This window comes from Pongo abelii, chromosome X (genome assembly GCF_028885655.2).
Source record: "Pongo abelii isolate AG06213 chromosome X, NHGRI_mPonAbe1-v2.0_pri, whole genome shotgun sequence".
NCBI lineage: Eukaryota > Metazoa > Chordata > Mammalia > Primates > Hominidae > Pongo > Pongo abelii.
The window spans coordinates 116,989,392-117,009,404 of NC_072008.2; the positions used below are offsets into that span (position 1 = coordinate 116,989,392).

General features: G+C 44.2%; 1 protein-coding gene across 16 annotated transcripts in view; it reads left to right on the top strand.

The window, feature by feature from the left end:
* The window catches only part of PAK3 (p21 (RAC1) activated kinase 3), a 297,720-nt gene that overhangs the window by 154,725 nt on the left and 122,982 nt on the right, over nt 1-20,013 (top strand). For 2 of the 16 annotated variants that reach the window (XM_054544142.2, NM_001159795.1), the window contains 1 exon segment: nt 17,796-17,943. The exons of 2 other annotated variants lie outside the window; for them this stretch is intronic. The gene's annotated coding sequence lies outside the window, so the exon portion shown is untranslated. 16 annotated transcript variants of the gene reach the window in all.

Consider the following 20,013-nt stretch of genomic DNA (forward strand, 5'->3'; position numbering starts at 1 on the left):
TAAAACTAATTTCATAATATTTTTAAGAATAAGCCTGTTATGTCCATGGAGCATTAGCTTAAACTGTAGAGAGAAGACTGTGATGTCAGCTTGTGTGTGTGTGTGTGTGCATGTGCACATGTGTGCACTGGGCAGGGGAGCGGTGGGGGGTGGGTACTTTTTTCAAAGTGCAATATAGCAAAAAATATTATTCTTTGAGGCGCTGTTTGTGGGATTCTAGATAGTTTAGATTTTACCACAAATCTGTAAGAGAAAGTAAGGCATTTGAAGATTGTGTCATATAAATAAAACAGGATACACTCACCATAACCCTCCCCTACCAAGCAAATCCAAATAAAGCCTAGGGTTGGGGGAAAGAATGATAAATCCTCAGTCCCCACCCCCAATATAGTTGTGATAGATGTCTGATAATTTCAACCGGAGTGTAGGGAGAATGGTGTTCTGTCTCTTTACCTCTCTCTCAAGAACAGAATTAGGGGATGTAAATTGCAAAAAACCTGAGTTAAGAGTTCTTTCTGGCCTTACATGGTGGTGAAAATTAAAAAGGGTCAAAGACAATCTCATGATTAGTGAGAAAGTACACCCTTCCCACCCCCTGCCGTCTACCAATCCCATTTACAAAGACGCCCCATGTCTTTCAAAACAGAGCCCGCAAATTACCATGAAAATCTGCCCCAACAGACTGTGCTCAAGTAGAAGTCAGAGCCTTTGTTAGCAGGGGTTTGTGGGGGATGGCACCATAGTGAACACAGTTAAGCCTCACTAATTCCCTGAATGAGGGAAAGGCCAATCTTGATTTGTAAGAAGCTTGAATTTGAAAATATATTTAAAGAAATGCCATGTTATTATTTCTAAAAACCTGCAGTCAAACTGCTGGCTGGGGTCTGTGCTCTGAGCTGCCTAGAATCTCAAGGCCTCAAACAAACAGATAAGGACTATAATTAGCATATTGGTCATTTGAATGCAAAGTGCACTTACAGTGGCGCTTTAAAAACGTGTGTTAGCATACTCTCCTAGCAGGCTGTCACTTTTCTATGTTTATAGTATTAATTTGCCTACCAACCTGCCCCCTTTCCTTTTTGGCAGTAAACTTTAGCCTCACAGGTCAGAATTCGTTAAATTTTCCATATTAGCAGCTGGAATGAACAAGTAAGTGTGTGTGTGTGTGTGTGTGTGTGTGTGTGTGTGTGTGTGGCGGGGTTTGCTGTGGGAGAGAGGTGGTGAACCACTTTTTAAAATAATTATGAACATATTGTAAACGTCTATTCTGCTGACCTTTAAAATTCATCAGTTAATTGATATTTATTTATTGAGTAGGGAATGTATTCTCTTGGATGATTAAAAAGGGTAGGAGGGCAAGCTGTTTCAAATGCCCTTCCCCTACAAATGATCATATCAAGTGAACATGAGAGAACATTGACTGTAAGAAGTTCTTGCATTATTGCAAAAAAAAAGGATTGATTATGAAGTGCAACAGGTGCTTAATTATATGAAACAACAGCACATTGAGATCTGCATCTATCAAACACATCTTCCATGGTCAGCCAATACTGTGTGCACATACTAACTTTGTTTGTAAATTCACACTTGAGACCACTTAATTTGAAGTGTGACTGAGTTCTGTTTGAGAGGGGAAAACAGAAGAGAAGATTAATACAGCTTCAGTTTTACCCAAATATTCAATATCTTCATCATTTTGCTGTGGACATGGAAGAAAAAGGGGATGTTCATTACCAGAACGAACCATCTGGTAATCAGGCCAGGGACTGCACAAAAAAAAAAAAAAAAAAAAAAAAAAAAAAAAACCTGGGTAAAGCCTCCAAGAAGATCAAATTTAATGCCTTCTCCTTGAGAAATTCCCCCCACCCCACCCCATTCCACTTCCTGGCCTTCTACAGACACTCAGAGACATCAGACACTGAGGGAGATCGGGAAAGAGTAACCACAAGCCTGTGGAAGAAAAATAGTCCTTAAGTAATGAAATCCCTAATACAGTGGTTCCCAAATTTTGCTGCACATCGGAATCTGAGGAGATTAGAACCTGAGGAGATTTTTTAAAATCCTAGTGTCCAGATTCATGCTATCCAATTAAGTTAGAATGTCTAGGGGTAGGGGCCAAGCACTAGCATTTTATAAAAATCACCAAGTGGTTCCTTGTGCAGCCAAATCGAGAACAACTACCCTAATGCTTTCCCACTTTACATGTATTTAATTTATATTTAACCTTCCCAATTACCCTAAGAAGAAGGTGCTGTTGGATCCCTCATTTCACAGATGAGGAAACTGAGGTTCAGAGGGACTAAATAAGTTGTCCAAGGTTATCAAACTATAAAATAGTGAATCTGGGATTTGAAGGCCAGCGGTTTAATTACAGAGACTGCATGCTGGACGTCTATGTAATAATGCCCCTCCTGGCTTTTGTCCTTGTATCCAGTACCATTACACTAAATTTGATATAGAACAATCCCACATCAATGTGGTGAGAGTTTATTAGACATCTGTTACGTATATCATACCCATTTTAGTCACACTGTGAGCCTCTAGGTAGATTCTAGGAAATATGGCTAACTTCTGATCATTCAAGGGGTTTTCTAGGTAACCCTGGGTTGGTTACCATTTGTTATGGTAAAGCTTAATTAGCCAAAGACTATCACAGAGAAGACTATAGTCCCACAAACTCAAATTTATTGTGTGGTTTAACAACTGAGTATCTCCAGTAATAAATACAAGTAGCAAAGCAGGTTTAAGGCATCACTGGTAAGAAAGGAGTAGTCACTCAAAGGAGGTGGTGTAGTTATGGCCTTTTACAACTGCTGTGTGACCTTGGGAGAAAGTGTTTTCTATTAACTTTGCAGCTGGCTTTATCTGTCCATTCTCCCAGCCTGATTAATGGCAGGGCTGCTTTTTCTTAGCTCAAACTGACTTTCACTCTTTCAGTTCTGGGGAAGTTTTGACTTTTTCAGGTTTTGGTCCTTTTCAGAAAGGGATGAGCCTGAGAAAAATATTGACATTCAGATCAACTATTAATAATGTTGCTCCTCTTCAGCCAAGTTGGTAAAATAGTTAATGGAAAAATGTATGTAAAAGCCAGGCAAGTCTGAATAAAGTCAGTATTTGAGTTAGTAGTCATATACTAATGTCAGTTTCCAGGGATTTGTCAATGTACTGCGGCTGTGCAAAATAAAATCAATATAATATATCAAAATATTGGGGGAACTCGGTGAAGGATAATGGGAACTCTCTGTACTATTTTTGTAACTTTGTGTAAGTCTTAAACTACTTCAAAATAAGAAAGCTATAAAAGATGTTTAATGGGAGAACAGGTTTGTGTTGATTATCTAAATAAGACTTTTCTAAATTAGTCTGACTTTATCTATGCTTTTCCATGAATAACCCAAAATTGGTTGTACCAGTGTTCTCTTTTATGCTTCTAGATTTGAATATTGGGTACTGTAGTGATATCAGTGGATTAGTCAACATCCATATCCACCAGGTACAGATCTCTTTGGGATTAGAAATATAAGACCAGTTTGTTCATCAACAAGATGCCATTTGAGTAGAGTCTGGAAATATGTGTTCAATATCATTGGGTAGGGAAAGGAGGGAGAAAGTTGTGGTAGGCAGAGGGAAGAGCAGGAGGAAAGGCACAGAGATATGAAAGTCAAGGCACATCAAGGAAACAGAAGAAGTTTGATAAGGCTGACCCTTGGGGTATAAGGGAGGAGTGGTGGGAGAAAACCCTGGAAAGATGAGTTACAGCTGGAGTGTGACAATCTGGATGTGATTCTCCTCTCTCTGAAATTAAAGAATTTAGACTTCTTTTGTAGTACTTACTACATCTGTCTTGTGTCACAGTTTCCTGGGTGTATATTTTCTCTTCCCAACTAGATTCCAAGTTTCTTGAGGAGATGCCCCAAGTTTGACTCACCTCTGTAGCGTCTGTAGCACCTAGATGTGTGTTTCGCACTTAGTAGGAGCTGAATAAGTCTGTCCTAGGAATTTCTAATGTACCACAAAGACGCCACTGATATTCCCTCTCAAGAACATCTGGAGCCCCAGGAGAATATAGAGTGAGGTGTTTACCTCCAGGGAAATGAAAGTCGCAAGCAGAAAAGCCCAAAACCAATCTCCCTCAATCTCTCTTCGTGTAGGGCTTTGGGGACTGGGTTTGGCCATGCCCTGTCATCTTTGACACATAGCCCTCCTTTCCCCGGACCATGCCCATGATGATGCCCTTTGAAGAGAGGTAATGTGCCTTGCCTTAGTCAATTTGGCATTCTACTCACACCTCCCTCTATTTAGCTTTACTGGAGGGTTGCAGAGGTTCCTCACCCCTTCACCACCTGTTCCTCATGTCTCTGGATTATAGTGGATACATGAGTTCAAGAGGGACCTGGAGAGGGTAGGTATGGAACTCTTCAAGATTGTTTCCAGGATTTGGCTGACATAAATTGTCTGAGAGGATCTCCACCATTTGCCTTTTGGTGATTTATTTTCTCTTCGCCTCCTGAGAGAAATGTTCTATTGCTCACCATTTCAGATGGTTGGGTGTGGGGATGGGGGCACTTCTGTTCCTGACAACCTCATTATGTGGTTATCAGGAGCAGACACTGCCCAGGTTGTCACGACAACCAGCAATGATTCAAAGCTTCCCTGAAAGGTCTGTATCTCCGGCAAATAATCAGCCTTTAGCTCTCAGCAGATGCTGAACCGAGCAGCCAATCACAGGTGAGTTGGGAAAACATGACATCATAGTCCAGCCGGTCCAAAAAAAATAAAAATAAATAAGATTTGGTTTTCTCTTTACCTCCTTCATTCTTTATTCCCTAGATTTTGTTCGCTACTTTCTCCTTCTCTTTTTTCTTCTTAGTAAAATGGGGAGAACAATGAAACCAGCTTTCCAAATTCAATTCACTCTGCAGGTTGGACTTAGGTTCCAGTAGTGCAGTGATTGAGATCACGTAAGGAAGGAATATATAATGTGATCCACTTGGGAGAAAAATCAAACAGAGCATCAGCTCAATTAAACAATGTGGTTTGATATGTAGGACCATGGTGGAAGCAGGGCTAATTAAAACCAAGTCAGAGGAGAGGAACTTTCTAATTCTCATATTAATTCACCCAGAGCCACCTGGATTTAATTGTCTTCTGCTTTTCCTTCACTAACTCCCTGGTGGAAGGGAACAGGGCAAAAGCTGGGGGCTTCAGAAAGCTCATAGGTTCTACAGGGCAAGTCTCTAACGGGGGATAATTGTAGTGAAAGAAGGTCAGGAGAAATCCTTCATTCCCAAGCTGCCACCATTTAGGGAGCATATGTAAATGTGACTCATCAAGTCTATTAAGGAGATGTATAGCTCAGAAATCTGTTAAATCTGCTTTTGTTCCATTAGCTGTTTGTATCCATACAACAATCCAAGGAGAGAGGCAAGGCGAGTTCGACAAAGGAGAAAACTAGTGCCCAGCGAAATTTGAGTCTTGTTCAGGATTTCCTCTCCAGAGGCTGGAATAGAACCTGGATTTCCTGATTTCCAGGAAAGAACTCTGAAGACCCAAGAGAATGGTAATTTCCCAGCCATAGGCTTTCCTCTTTCCCTCACCTCTGATTTTTCAGAGACCTAGGACAAGACCTCTTGGCATCTCTGATGCTCCTTGCTCTTTGCCCAGCAGGTAACCCACAATGCTGCCTGCCATAGAAGAGCTTGAGACCCCTATGATGGGCATGGGGAGGCAGGCAGGAAGGGGCTCCATTGTACCAGACTGCAGTAATGGCAACAGGTTGTAGTGAGCAGCCCTGAGTGAAGGAGGAGTAGGCACTGTGCTCCTAGCCAATGCTGTGCACCAGCTGCCAAACCCCAGGTTCTTTTGTATTCAGACAAAGAGTGGGGACACTTTTTTTTAGTGCAGCTGCTGTAGCAAAACATGTGAAGACTGAGATCCACACAGACCCAGAGTCCACTACTGGGAGCAACTTCTGGCTGTGGGACTTGAGGCAGGGGTGGGAAGGGAGCAAGGAAATCTGGGTTGCTTTTGCCCAGTGGGTTATTCATTACTGCCTTGCATTCAGTGCCTGCCCAGGTATGGCTCAGCTCAGTCTGGCACACCATAGCCTTGATTGCTACACCTGAATCATTGACCTGGTATTCAGACCTCTTTCAGGATAGCAGGAGTAGTTTGCTTGCTTTTGTCTTAACCAAAATAAGACTGTATTTCTTATTTCCTCTCTTAATGATGTTTCTTACAAGTAAAATATAGCATATGCTTAGTGTAAAAACATACAAACAAGACAGAAGTATATAAAGAAAAGAGTTAATGTCCCCCATCATATACACATACCCACATGTCTTTCCTACCCTCTTTTATTCCCAGAGTGTCCCCTTTAGCAGTTAAAACACACACATACACCCAATTTTTTAAACAAAAATAAAATCATAATACACGTGCTGTTCTGCATTTTTTCACTCAAGAATGGGTCAAGGAGTATTACTATTTCAGTACAGAGGGGTCTATATACTTGATTTTTTAAGCTGATGCCTAATAGTCCAAAATATGTATCTACCATAATTTATTTAATGATTCCCTTACTTGGGCAGGAGAAAACCTTGGGAGGTGATAAGATACGTCCATGGCTTGGATGTTGGTGATAGTTTCACAGGTGTATACTTATTCCCAAACTCATAGAGTTGTATATGTTAAATATGTACAACTTTTTACATGGCAATCATATTTGACAAAGTGGCTAAAGAAACAACAGTTCCCTTACTGAGGGACATTTAGGCTACCTTTCATGTAATATTTTTCATTCTTACATAATATTCAGCATAACATATTTCAACATTTCTTGACATGTTTTTATGAATATATTCATAATCAAATTCCTTGAGTTGCAATTGCTGGGTCAAGTGGCACATGCATTTTAACATTTCCTAAGTATTACCCACTTGTGCTCCCAAAAGGTTGTGCCATTTACACTCTCGTCAATTGTATATGAGAGTGAGCAATGTTCCTTTTATCCAGGATTTGACTGAAACAGTTTGAAGATATTCATTTCAGTTTACTTCTGTTATTAAAAGCCCCATCCCAGCGCTTCTCACTTCTCATGTGAATCAAGGGGCTAGTTGGGTTGGTAAGACCCAGAGAAGATACACAACTGAAGTGGCCATATAGGGTGGCAGAACAAATATAGAACTGAGAATCGGAGACCTGGTTTCCAGGACCATCTCTGTGAAGCATTGGACAGGTAACTTCAAACCCCTGAGTCTCCATTCTCTCATCTATGAAATGCAGATCATAATAATTGCCATAATAAACTGTTGTGGTTGTTGTGAGGATCAGATGGGGAGATACAAAAGTGGTTTGTAACCTGAGAAGTAGGATACACATGCCAAGTGGTTATGATGGTAGTGTTGTAATATCCTTAAATCAAAGAGCTCCCAAGCAAGAGAACAGTGAGTTGGGTGGTAAAAATGGTGAGTTGACGGGAAAAATTACACAGATGAAATCTTTAAGATATTTCAGATTAGAATCCCTTCCTGAGTTCTCCCATGCAGTTGCCCTATATTCTTGAAGAACAAACCATGTTGACAGTAAAGACTGCTTTCTTGTACCAAGAATAACATAGGTTATCACCCTTTCACAGGAAGACCCTAGGCTTGGGTCTTAAGTCCAGTCCTCTTTCTATGACATCACTATGCTTTAATTTGTCAATCACCTAATAGGATTTTGTCCACATGCTACTTTCTATAATCACTAGGGAGAAAAGAAATATACCCATGAAATGTTTAAATAACCATGTGTGGTGACTGCATAAATAGCTCTGAGTTATAGCTGAGGTATATGGGAGGATTAGAGTGAAATCAAATACCTTCTAATTACAATTTAAATCAATAGCCTAGAAGACCCAAGTTAAATCATTAGCCAGGAAAATCCAGTTATATTTTTCGATTTCTTAAAAAGGGTTCTTGTTTAACCCAAATAAATGCATTTTACAAATCAGAGATGTTAAAATTGAATAAATTACATTCATTTTGATTTGTGATTTTTTTAGATTGTTTTTACCATGGTGTAAAAAAAAATCAGTGGGATGTGGTTGCTTATTTTTTTAACTCCAAAGTTAATTAAAAAGATATCTGTAAAATCACTGGAGTCAGAACCATCCTGATTCCAACTTATTAATGAAGGATTTGAGAAAGAGAGTGTTGGATATTTTTGCATTAAAGACAACCACGACACCAAAAAAGCTATTTTTAAAAATGCCTGATTTTTTAAAAATGCCAATCTTATATAGTCTGTTTCTTTTAAAGCAAGTATGTATTTTAACAAAACTAGTAATACCACATTTAATTCTTAGCAGTAGTAAACTGTATCATATTAGAAAAAGCATGGACTTTGGACTCATTTAGATACAAATCCCAGCTCTACCACTTTCTACAATGTTAACGTAATACTCATATATGCATTAATATATATATTTTGAATTTAGGAAAATAACATGCAAAGTGACCCTTAAAAATAGTCTGGATTACATCGTTTACTTAGTCTTTGCCTCTCTCTTTCTTGTTTTGGCATAGAGTGGATCATTGTTGTTGTTTTTCTCAATTCCCCGTATCATCACAATTTAAAATGAATCAGTCCAAAAGAGGCATCCCATTCTTCAGCTGCCTGAGATGTTTTGTCTGGCGAATCTGTAGCTCTTTTTTTTTTGGAGACGGAGTTTCGCTCTTGTTGCCCAGACTGGAGTGCAGTGGCGCAATCTCGGCTCACTGCAACCTCCACCTCCTGGGTTCAAGTGATTCTCCTGTCTCAGCCTCCCAAGTAGCTGGGATTACAGGCGCATGCCACCACGCCCAGTTAATTTTTGTATTTTTAGTAGAGACGGGGTTTCATCATATTGGTCAGGCTGGTCTTGAACTCCTGACCTCAGGTGATCCGCCCGCCTGGGCTTCCCAAAGTGCTGGGATTACAGATGTGAGCCACCGCCTCTGGTCATCTGTAGGTCTTTTGTACGACTTTTACTAAAAGGACCTGGGCAGATATATTATTTCACTCTTGTTCTTGAAACCTATTTTGTTGGCATTATGGAGAAATTATTGCTGGATGTTACACAGTGTAGAGAAAATTGAATAAAAGTTCACTGGGAAGGGTCATGATCTATTTTGGCCATTTAAGTATGTGAGGATATATTTATCTTTATAAAAATAAATTTGAAAGTAGAAAGAAAAAGTTACTCATAATACTACTAGTTTAACCCAACTATTACAATTTTATGTCATCTTCTGATCGTTTTCTGTAGGCATATTTTACATCATTATAATTTGAATGTCCTTATTGTTTTGTATTATTTGACTTTTTATGGCAGCTTACTGTCGCCTTGCTGGGATTCACCATAATTTACATAATCTAGCCAAATCATGGGGATTATGGATTTTGGAGTAGCAAGAGATTATTTTTGGAGTTAGATTTTATAAAGCTTTGGACATCTGCAAAAATTTGAACCATATCCTAAAGACAAGAGAAAGCTTTGAAGGTTTAAGGGAAAGGATGGACAGAGAGAATCGCATTTAAACTCCATTTGAAGTAGAGTTATTTTTATTTTTTGTATAATTCCTTGCTTTTTGGAATGTGTGTGCTTCATATGCAAAAAAGTAGTTTCCCGATCTAGACTGCCATCTCTTTGAATTCCACTGCCACATCTGTCTTTCTTAGTTTTCTGTGTATTTTAGAGATTCCGTCAGTTTAACCTGCCTGGCTGACAGGTGGTGTCCCAAATCGAAACCGTTTTTCCCCCGAATAAAGCGTGCCCGTGTAGCTGTACAGATTTCGTCCTCCGAAAATTCATCTGAAATCTCAATTTTCCTGAGGGGAGCAATTAAGGAAGATACATGAACTCTCCCCTCCTCTCCATCCTGTCAGGTGCCCCTCTTTTTTGATGGCCCCACCTCTGTCTAGACAACCCTGACAGTGTAGAAGTTTCCATCTCCTTTCCCTTTCCCTCTCCATGTTCCCTCCCCTTCAGTTTTTCCCCCTCCCAGGCGCTTCCTGCCTGGAAACAAAAGATTGGTCCCCAGTAGCCCACTCAGGGCGATTTTAGTTTTATGCTCACCATCTGATTGGCCTAGGTAAGGTGCAGAGCTCGGGTGACGTAATAGCAGAGAAGGGCTAGGGAGCGGTTGCCGAGCAGGGGCTTTACCGCGGGCGGGCAGCTGTGCCAGCTAACCGTCTGGGATCTCGCACTGGGGGCTGCAGCTTTTCCCCGCCTCGAGCCAGTGTGCGGGGGCGGGAGAAGAGCCAGGGGGAGCGGGCTGGGCCCGGGGCTGCGGCTGCGGCCGCGGGGCTGCGGCTCCCCAGCCCCGCCAGCTGGAGCGCTCGGAGGTAGAGGAAAGGTCTTGACGGGGTGGCTGGATCCGTGGCAGGTAAATCCCGCGACTAACTGCACCCGGGCTACCGCGGGGGAGGGGGCGGCTGTTGGATGATGCTTTAAGGCTGCTGGGCAGATGTTCTGCCTTTCCGGACCCCCCTCCTGTCCTGTTTGTGCCCCAGCCTCGAGTCTCCTACGTGGCTCCCCGGAGCCCTGAGACCAAGCGAGCAGTTTGCATGATCCCAGTTCGCGGACAAGTGGGTGTGTCAGGGCCGTTCCCAGAGGGCCGGGGCTCCTTCGCTTGGTCAAACCCTAGACTCGTTTACTGGGGCCTGGGCCGCTTGAGGCAAAACCCGCCTTGAAAGCTACGTCAGCCTGTAAGTCTTCCCTTTCGCCCCCCCGCCCGCCCCCCTACCCAGCCCCAGTAGCTGTGACAGCAGTTCCCTAGAGAAGGGGAGGGGGTGTGGCCACGGTCTGGCCAAGTCCGGGGCAGAACCCCCCCGCCCCTTACACACACACACACACACACACACACACACGCACACGAGGAAAGAGAAAAAGTGACGATTTTCTTAAACGGGCGCTTTCCCCTCTTTCTTTTATTTTTCTTTATCCCCCTCCCCTTTTTTGGTGGGGGGATGGTAATAACAGGGGGACCCCTTTCTTCTCCTGTGGGGATTAGAATGATGCGATAACGTCCCCAGAAAGCTCGGGGTCCCTGGATTGGCCCTCTCTTTGTCTGGGGAGCAGTGTCATTGGGTCCACTGCCTCTCCTTCTCTCCTGTTCCCCTTAGCTCGCTGGGGGGGACATTGCCCTCAGTTTGTGAACTGGCTCTGGCAAGATTACTGCCGCACTTTTGGGTGAACTGAACATTTTAGATTCTTACTCTGGCAAGTTTTCCTTCCCTAGGTGGTGGTTACGGGGTGGGGTGGGGTGGGGGATGGTGGGAAGAGGGGGATTCAGGCAAGGAGAGAGATAGAGGCCCCACTTGTTTTTTTTTTTTTTTTTTTTTGGTCCCACCTTTCAGAATCCAGTTCCAGATTCTAGACTTGAGGGTTCTGGGCTGTTGGTCTGTAGAAGCGAAGGAGAGAAGGGTGAGTGGCTTGGCTTTGGGAAGCATGATGGGGGCGGTTGCAGTGCTATTTTTAAAAAACGGCTTTCAGCAGGGAAGCCTTTAGCCATGTTAGTCTTGCTCCCCCCATGGTTTTGCAGACTCAAATCCAGGCCAAGTGTATGGCTGTCTGAGGTATTGGAACAGAAGGAGGTCCATTCCTGTTGGTGACAACACCGTGGCCCTGTTCTGGGATGAGCGAGGTGTAAAGGTCAGTGCGGTTTTCACTGGGCCATTTGCAAAATTATAATTGGGCAGGATCTGTGATTTGGTACTTGAGGCCTCCAATCAGGGGCAACATTGGGCAAAGAGACTTGATATGGTAATGAATGACTAACAGTCAGAGGCTTGGAGAGAGAGCCATTTGTAAGCCTCTGTTTCTGGATACAAGTGTCATATCCCCCAGCCCATGCAAGAAGCAAAGTGGGAAGAGACTAGGAGGTAGCCTGGGCAAGAGCTGACAGCTGAGAATCCTGAGGTCAGAGAGACCTTAGGATGTCAAGGAGCTGACCCTGCAAGCCTCCGGACAGGCAGCTGGGCCTTGTAGGAGAGACCTGACAGGAAAAGGAGGTTCACATGCAATAGGGTTATAAGCTAGGGGACACAGGACCCTAGGGACATTCTGACCAGCTAACCATTCCCACAGGTTGCAGATTTTCCTGGTCGGAGGTGGAAATGGTATATAGAGCAAACAAGTTTGCTGAGGTCTTGGGAGAGGGTGAGTGGTGGACATACCAGGTGAGGGAAACGAGAAATAAAAAGAACTGCAGGGATGGGAAGGTGCTGACATACGAGACTTTGCTATTATGTGTTCAGAGACTAAGCTACTAAATTAAGGTTAAAGAAGGTGGCCAAGGCAAAAAAAAAAAAAAAAAAATCAGATGTACAGATCAGATGTAGTAGGCAGGAAGGCAGGAGCAAACTAGAGAGAGAGAGAAGAAAAGTCATGGCTTTACCAAGAACCCAAAAGCCCTGAATTCTCTGGTGAGATAGGCAACTCTGGTGGTTGAGGCAGCTGTAGCTCAGCCAAGAATTAGAAGGATGATTCTAGATATTTAAAATCAACAGCATCCCCACCCACGTAACCCACCTTCAGGAACCCGTAGCTTTAACCAAGAGAACAAGAAACTCAATGAGCAGCAGCCTCAACAACTGGCTCTTTCCTCCTGGGTAAGGAGAGGGCAGTGGGGAAGGACGGTGCCTCAAAGGGAAGTGGAGGCGCTATCAATCTGGCCTAGACAGGTAGGTTGACTGCTTTTACGTGGGTGGGCTGGGGCCTGGTCTGGGACCCCTGCTCAAAAAAAAAAAAAAAAAAAAAAAAAAAAAAAAAAAAAAAAAGCCCTCCTTCTCAGGATCCCTGGGGACCCTGTGTGCGCAGGGAACTGTGTAAAACCTTTACTTCGGAAGGTAAGTGCAGCGGTCTAGGCATCTGGGGCATACTTAAGCATCTGCTACGCGTCCCCCACCCCCACCCCCACCTGCCGGGGGCTAGGCGTTTCCCTCTGCAGGGCCTGGAGTGGACTCGTCTGCCAACTCGGCACTACACAGCTTCTCCAGCAGGGGGCGGAAAAGGGCCTGCAGCGACGCGCAGGACCCGAGTCCTCCATTTCAGGTGTGATGCTTCAGCTTCGGATCAACTAAGCCACACATTTAAAATCTCATTTAGGGTTACCGGAGAACCAAATGAACCTCCGGGTCTGGCAGTCTATTTCCATTTGCTCCCAGATATGCGTCGCTTCCTACCGCGCTCTGTGGCTTTGGAAAGCATTTGCATTTACATACGCGGTGATTATTTGAGTCACTAATACACACAGCCTAACCGGGGGTTTAATTGGAAATGTTAATCAATGCAATAGATCTGTGTCTGATTTCCACATTTGGTCAATTATCTGCAGGTTGGAGCAATCTGTGCTAAACCCAGGGGATGCAATGAGGAGCAAAACGGTGCAGCTACAGCTAGGTCTGAGTCTGGGAAACATAATGGGGAGATAGACCTTGAAAACTGGAAAGAGAGTAACAATTTACTGGTGGGAAGAGGAAATCATTAGAAAGGTGTGGTCAGAGAGGCCTGATTGCTGAGATGGAATAGGATGGCCTTGGAACCCACATGGTGGAGAGGGAGGCCAGAGTTTTTCTTTGAGGTTGGAGGGGGCTGAATTTGGAGAGTGAAGATTTTTAGGGGCCAAAGGACCAGGAACTGGGGTGGAATGAACCCTGGGAGTCAGAGGTCAAGTGTTATGGAGGGCTAGGGCCCGGTCTGGGACCCCCAAACACACTGTCCCAGACAGTGACAGTCTGGGACCCCTGTTGGGACCCCTGTTGTGTTTGGGGGTCCCAGACAGTGTGTTTGCCCCTTTCTAGGCCTCAGTTTCCTTGTCTTTCAAACGATGAACTTGGCACTAGTTGTTCTATAAGGTGGTCCATTTATTCTTGGTAATGAAGACAGGTCCACTAAAGTATAGCCCCCTTCTTCCCCTGTCAGAAAAATTACCCCTTCTTTTTTCATATGCCCTCCAGTTTTAGGGAAAACAATACAAAACAACTCCACAACCACATATTTTTCATCTCTTTCAACAGTGTGGCTTTACTTTTACTTCATGTGAATGGGGAACAGGAGGGAAAAGAGAAGTCCAAGTTAATAATCTGCTAGGGACCCTATAACCAAGCCCCTGAAAGACCTGAGGGGATGGGTGGGTGGCATATATTCACTAGTGGCCCTTACTCCCTAACTCAATCTCAAAACAGAAAGTCTTGGGATGAAGGTGAAGGAAGGGCCTGGCTTAGGGTGTATATCCTTTTCCTTCGTGCACTCTTCCCACATCTCCCTGTGAGCCCCAGGCACTTTGTGGAATTCAGCACCCTAAAAGAAACACTATCCTTAACAATCAGCACAACAGTGCCCTCTAGTGACCTTAATGGGGACAATTTTAAGAGCTCCCCATGCATCCCAGGTCCCAGCCTGGTCGCCAGTGCCCTTGTGCAGCGGTTACTCCTTGTGGAGAAGGCTCCCAGTCCTTCCAACCAGCCTGACAGAGAAACTCAGCCAGCCACCGTTTCCTGCAAGTCCTTCTTGCATATATGGATGGGGCTGGGGTTTACAGAGGGAGTCAGCTCCCCACAACTTCCTCTCCAACGCTGTTTCCTTTGGGCCTGAAAAAGGTTCCAAACCTCCTTTCCTAGACAGATTCGGTGCTGAGCAAGATACTTGGCATGGGAAGGCTCTGTGGTAGACAGAGTAGTTGTCCATAGCTTCCACCTACCCCCACCGCCAAGGTGGCAGCCCTAGTCCCCAGACAGAGATTCTGCCAGGAAGTTGGAATGCAGCAAGGTGGCTGGGGGTGGAGTTGGGTTGGTGATGGGTATTGGGTATGTGCAAGATGTGTGCACTGATTTCTACCTCAGTCTCCATCAGGAGGCTGAGCCATAGGTGTACAACAAGGTGGTATAGACATACAACATGATATAGGCACACAATGCCCACAACACTATACAGACACACAACATGGCATAGAGATATGACACAATATGAATTAGACACATTGCACATACACAAAGGATGGAAGAGATACAATTCACATGCAACACAGTACAGGCACATAGCACTCACACAGTAGCTTATTGACATGATCACATATACAACATGATATTAACAGGACACTGTACACACACACGATATGATGCAGACTCAATACATACATGTCATGGTAGATATGACACAGCACACATACACAGGCATACAACATGGTACAGGGAACTGTGCAGATATACATGACCCAGTATGCACACGTGCTCACACACAGGATATCTCCCCTTGCCCTACTCTCAACACAACACACCCCCAGGCAGGTGAGAGGAGTGTGGCTACCAGGTGGAATACTGTGTCCTGTCAGTTGATTCTGCACTGACTCGAGCAAGTGGTGAAATAAAGGCAGGCCGCCATGGAGTTAAAAAGTGGTGCTACCAGTTAGAATGGCAATCATTAAAAAGTCAGGAAACAACAGGTGCTGGAGAGGATGTGGAGAAATAGGAACACTTTTACACTGTTGGTGGGACTGTAAACTAGTTCAACCCTTGTGGAAGTCAGTGTGGCGATTCCTCAGGGATCTAGAACTAGAAATTCCATTTGACCCAGCCATCCCATTACTGGGTGTATACCCAAAGGACTATAAATCATGCTGCTATAAAGACACATGCACACGTATGTTTATTGCGGCATTATTCACAATAGCAAAGACTTGGAACCAACCCAAATGTCCAACAATGATAGACTGGATTAAGAAAAATATGGCACATATACACCATGGAATACTATGCAGCCATAAAAAATGATGAGTTCACGTCCTTTGTAGGGACATGGATGAAATTGGAAATCATCATTCTCAGTAAACTATCACAAGAACAAAAAACCAAACACCGCATATTCTCACTCATAGGTGGGAATTGAACAATGAGAACACATGGACACAGGAAGGGGAACATCACACTTCGGGGACTGTTGTGGGGTGGGGGGAGGGGGGAGAAAAAATAAACAAACAAATAAATAAATAAATAAAAAATAAATAAAAAGTGGTGCTACAATTGGGGCTGGGGGGAGGGGGAGGTAGGCTTCAGGAAAGCTCTTGATCTTGCTCAAAAACATGGAGGTTCTTGGTAGTACAGGTTGGGGGTGTGTTCTCCTCCTCTTACGTCTTCTAGTATTGTTTCCCACCCCAATGGGTGGATGCTGCCTCTGCTGTCTGCCCTCATCCCCAGAGATGGGCAGGGGCCTTTTTGAGGCCATTCTTCCTGTGTCCTCCTTGAGCCCCACCCCTCTCTGGAGCTTTGGCAGCTTGCACTCCTCTCCCCCTCACCCCACCCTCTTGCAGGGTGAGATCTTGCAGGGTGAGCTCACGTAGGGAGGGAGGGGGCGAGTACACCATTCAATGGTGCAGTGGGTGGGATTTGGAAAGGCTGCCTGGAGTGTGCATGTGGGAAGCACACATGGAATGCCAGGGATGCTGGGGGACAGACATGCTCTGGAGTCTTGCCCAAGAGCAAGAGGCAGACCCAGAGTATGGTTTGGACTTTTAATTTCAGAAGGGGGAATTGGAGATCATGGGGCTTTTCTTGGCTCCCTAAGGCTTCAATTTTGCAATCTCCGTGTTTAGATATCCATCTAGCCATCTCTTTGGATTAGGACCCTGTTCATTCTGGTCTGTAATAAATAGGTGCTAGCCTGAATCATGCCTTCTTGAGAATTAGCATGTAGTTTCTGCTTTTCTTTGAGGACAAACACCACTGTGGGAAGGGGAAAGGAAAGCAGAGTAGGAAGGATTGCAGAGCTTGGGGTTCTACAAAGAGAAGATCAGCCTCTCCCTTGAGAGGCTCAAATGATTGTGGGAAAAGGCAAAAAGGGAGGGGTCAAAGAGACTCAGTCTCCTTCATGGTTAGACATGGAAACCTCTGTGGGAAAAATAGGGTGAATTATCACCAAACAACAACAGTAAACAGTATGTATTCACCCTAAGAAACCTGGGTAAGACTGTGGAAGACTTACCTGGTAGAGACAGGAGAAGGTAGAGGGAAGCTCCAATTAGGGTCAGAGGCTGGGGCCTTCAGCACCTGTGAGATGGTAGCAAATTAGGAGACCTCAGAATGCTGTTGCCTGGCAGACAGACTTTTTTCCCCTTCTCCAGTGAAAGAGGTTAGTGAAAAGGGGAATGGAAATGGAGGTGGAGACTTAGAGTTGAGGGATGAACTGAACTGAACTGAATGCAGTGCCACAACATCAGGAAGCCCACATATTCACAGAGCCAACCTGCATTGGCCGTTGTCTCCCAGTTTCCTTTTGTCCACTGGACTCTACCACCTCCTGTGATTATACACATTGCTCCATAATTATGCAAACTATGTAAATATTTCACATCTGTCCTATTTGATTTAGTTCTTCCAACACTTATCCAAGGCAACTAAGGCAGGCCTTTTCACTTGATACTAAGCAGGCCCAGAATGATGAGGTGACTAACAGCAATTCTCAGCTTGTAACTCCCAACTCCTGACTCCCACTTCTGTGCCCTTTCTGGAATCCTATGTAACAATGCCTTTTTACACTTCTTAGCTCTCTGATTTTCTAGCTTTCTTAAGAGATTTTCTGAGATTCACCAGAGAGATTGAGAAAGAGAGAGAGAGAGAGAGTGTGTGTGTGAGAGAGAGAGAGAGAGTGTGTGTGTGTGCGTGTGTGTGTGTGTGTGAGAGAGAGAGAGAGAGAGAGGTTTGGTGGGAGTTGGATGAGGGAGCAGTAGCAGGTGGGGAAAGAGGTTCCCTCTCCCCTACAATGCTTCTCTCGGCAGGTTTCCCACAAGAAAGAGCAGCTGAGTCCTTGCATCTTGTGGCAGCTGGTGTGCCCAGCACTGAGTCTGTAGGAGCTGAAGCCAGCCCGGACCCTTCTCATGGGCAGTGCCCACCTGTGCTGAAGTTCTGCAACGGTGGCGGTGTGAGGTGAGTAATGGAGTCCAGGGCAGTGAGTTAGGGATCTCCAAATCCAGGCAAATGCTGCTTTACTACCAGATCTCCCAATATCAAAGACTCTGCCTGGACCTCGTGAGCTAGGCCTCAGGGCATGACCCCTATATTCTGGGGAATTTTGCCCAGTACAGCTGCCTTTAGTCTCTTGCCTCCCTCCCATCTCTAATATGGGAATGACAGCCTTGACCTACATTTTGGGGTGAGGAGGAGAAACAACATAACAATCGTTGCCAAGTCCGTTGCAGATGTCAAGCACCATCTAAGAGCTTCAGTATAACACAGACATGCTTCCCATCAAGCTGTCGTTTTCTTTTCTCCTCCTTTCCTGGTGCCTGGGTGGCTTTTCAGCCACATGCTGCAAATTTGCCAATCAGTTCCTATGATTTCTACTGCCCCATAACCTTAATTTTACCTTCCTGTTTGAAGTGTACCCCCACCCCTTCCATCCCTGCTTCTGGGCCTGTCAGCTTAAACCTTCCCGAACCTTCCCTCTGCTTTCCCACCCAACCAAGATGCACTTCCTCCACCAGGTCTCCAACAGCACTTGAGTCTGTAGCGTGCAGTGTAGCACTTGCTGCCCTACTGCCTTAAATAATTCTTGCATGGTTTCTGGAGTATTCATCTTACCAGGAAAACTAGATTGTAAGCTCTTCAAGGGCAGGGACTAGATCTTACAGATCTCTAGTCTCCCTTAAAAGGGCTCAAAAGTTCCCCAGCAGCTTTGCAAGTTGGGCCTCTCTCTCTTCCTCTGCATTTCTTTCAGGTTTCATGGCCTGTCTCTCCGATCATCTATTTGTTTCTTTGTCTGCCTTTCAGGCAGGCATTATAACTTCTTCTGTCAGCTTCTCCATCTGGCCTCTGTTGCTATTCCCTGCAGTCCAGCTACCTGCTTGTAGCTTGCTGTCCCTTCATCTGGTCTTCTGTCTGTCTATCAGTTGCTTAGGCATCTCTCCTACTACCCAAATCAAAACACAACCAACCAAATGTTTTAAAAAAAAAAAAAAAAAACAGAAAAACAAACTAAACAAAAAACAAGCAAGTAATTAGCAATGTAGTTCCCTTTCACACTGAGCATACAATGCACCTACAGACAAGGTAAAACTGCAGCTCAGCAGCAGGTGTTTCTGTGATGCCTTCTTATGAAAGGGAAGCTCCAGAGTTTCAGCCATGGAATTGAAGGTATGAAATTACAGCCTTGTTGATACTGATGCATTCAACTTTCTAGCGATGTTCTGCTAGGGGATCCTCTTTAGACCTTGACGGACAGAAGGTAACTAGGACTGACTAAAATGAGAAGCCCCTGAATCGCTCTTTGGTGTTCTGTGACAGATGCAATAATAACTTGTATTTATTGTCTACTGTTGCCAGTTCTGTGCTAGGCACTTTACTGGCATGATACCATTTTCTCCTATGATAATCTTGCAAGGTACGTATTTTTTTTTCTAATAGTTATTGCTGTTTCTGATTATACAGGTGATACTAGCTGAAGTTAGGTATTATCATCATCACTGTTTTACCAAGGAGGAGATAGAGGCTGAGAGAAGCTGAGTAACTTGCCCGTAACAGAAGACATGCTGTGGCTTTGGGAAGAAAGAGACTTCCTAGAGAGAGTTTCCCAGCATCCAAAGTTATTTTGGTATCTTCAATTCATGCACATACACATACATACTCTCACAAGCACATTCTTGTACTCTTGTACATTCACACAGTCACATCATCCCCTGGGCTCACTCACTTTTCATACTGGAGTCATTCAAAATGATGATCACTCTTACCCCCTCACCCTCACACACGATCATATTTACATACATGCTACATTTAGGTACATTCACACTGCCACAAATTCACATTCACGTATTCACATTTTCATACTGATGCACACAACACACTTACCATACACCCCACCCTCATGTTCACAGCCACTCACACCTTTACGCTATTAATATCATATTCTCACACACACACAATCATACACTTTCACACTTACATTCACACAGAGGATACAATCACCTTTGCCTGCCCAAATTCCTATATAGTCATACA